This window comes from Ursus maritimus, unplaced genomic scaffold (genome assembly GCF_017311325.1).
Source record: "Ursus maritimus isolate PB19 unplaced genomic scaffold, ASM1731132v1 scaffold_19, whole genome shotgun sequence".
Classification (NCBI taxonomy): domain Eukaryota; kingdom Metazoa; phylum Chordata; class Mammalia; order Carnivora; family Ursidae; genus Ursus; species Ursus maritimus.
Window position 1 is genome coordinate 40,859,309 of NW_024424341.1, and position 2,178 is coordinate 40,861,486.

Here is a 2,178-nt window from a genome sequence, read left to right on the forward strand (position 1 = left end):
GGGGGGGGGTTCTTTTGTTTTCAATCTCCATGTATCCAGGTTGTTTTATTTTGGGGGGAAAAAACTAGGAAATTTTATTTTATTTATTTTTTAATAATTTTTATTTTATTAGTCACCATACAGTACATCCCAGTTTTTTAAATGTTTTTTTTATTATATTATGTTAGTCACCATACAGTACATCCCTGGTTTTTGATGTAAAGATGCAATGTTCCATGATTCATTATTTGCATATAACACCCAGTGCTCCATGTAATACGTGCCCTCCTTACTACCCATCACCAGCCTATCCCATTCCCCCACCCCCCCCGAAGCCCTCAGTTTGTTTCCCAGAGTCCACAGTTTCTCATGGTTCATTTCCCCTTCTGTTTACTCCCCCCTTCATTCTTCCCTTCCTTCTCCTACCAATCTTCCTATTTCTTATGTTCCATAAATGAGTGAAACCATATGATAATTGTCTTTCTCTGCTTGACTTATTTCACTTAGCATTATCTCCTCCAGTGCCGTCCATGTTGCAGCAAATGTTGAGAACTCGCTCTTTCTGATAGCTGAGTAATATTCCATTGTATATATGGACCACAACTTCTTAATCCAGTCATCTATTGAAGGGCATCTCGGCTCCTTCCACGATTTAGCTATTGGGGATAATGCTGCTGTGAACATTGGGGTGCATATGGCCCTTCTCTTCACTACGTCTGTATCTTTGGGGTAAATACCCAGTAGTGCAATTGCTGGATCATAGAGTAGCTCAATTTTTAACTTTTTAAGGGACCTCCACACTGTTTTCCAGAGTGGCTGTACCAGCTTGCATTCCCACCAACAGTGTAAGAGGGATCCCCTTTCTCCACATCCTCTCCAACGTTTGTTGCTTCCTGCCTTGTTGATCTTTGCCATTCTAACTGGCGTAAGGTGGGATCTCAATGTGGTTTTGATTTGAATTTCCCTGATGGCTAATGATGTTGAACATATTTCATGTGTCTGTTAGACATTTGTATGTCTTCATTGGAAAAGTGTTCATATCTTCTGCCCATTTTTTTATTTGATTATTTGTTTCCCATGTATTGAGTTTGAGGAGTTCTTTGTAGATCTTGGATACCAGTCTTTTTTCTGTAGTGTCATTTGCAAATATCTTCTCCATTCCGTGGGCTGCCTCTTAGTTTTGTTGACTGTTTCCTTTGCTGTGCAGAAGCTTTTTATCTTGATGAAGTCCCACAAATTCATTTTTTCTTTTGTTTCTCTTGCCTTTGGAGATGTCATGAAAAAAGTTGCTGTGGCCGATGTCAAAGAGGTTGCAGCCTATGTTCTCCTCTAAGATTTTGATGGATTCCTGTCTCACATTGAGGTCTTTCATCCATTTGGAGTTTATCTTTGTGTATGGTGTGAGAGAATGGTCAAGTTTCATTCTTTACCAATGACATTTTTCAAAGAACTGGAACAAACAGCCCTTAAATTTGTATGGAACCAGAAAAGGCCCTGAATCTCCAAAGAATTGTTGAAAAGGAAAAACAAAGCTGGGGGCATCACGTTGCCGGATTTCGAGCTATACTACAAAGCTGTGATCACCAAGACAGCATGGTACTGGCACAAAAACAGACACGTAGACCAATGGAACAGAATAGAGAACCCAGAAATGGACCCTCGGCTCTTTGGGCAACTAATATTTGATAAAGCAGGAAAAAACATCCGGTGGAAAAAAGACAGTCTCTTCAATAAATGGTGCTGGGAAAATTGGACAGCTATATACAAAACTAGGAAATTTTAGTTTAAAATTTTAATTGCTCTGTGGTTAGGATGTAACCTTTTTAACACGTTCTTATAAATAAGTATTTTTCCCTTTTTCCATCAATACAGTCAGTATTCTCCATAAATATTATATAGGAATGTGCATAAAAGTTGATGTTCTTGAAAGGGCTCTGAGTAATCAGCACATAAACGTCTCCCCATTGTCAGTAATGTTTACCTGGCTCCCTCTCCCTAGCCTTTTTTTTTCTTTTTTGGTCTTTCATAGATGGGTAATGGTAAGAATTGTGTTAGTAAAATACATTTCTAGTAGCTTCTAAAATGACTTTTAATGGTGGTAGTATTTTGAAAACGCAAACCATTTGAGAAGGCGTAAAGTGACAAGTGTCCTGTTGCAGAAATTCTCTGCCTTTAGTGCCCACAGTTCTTGGTCACACA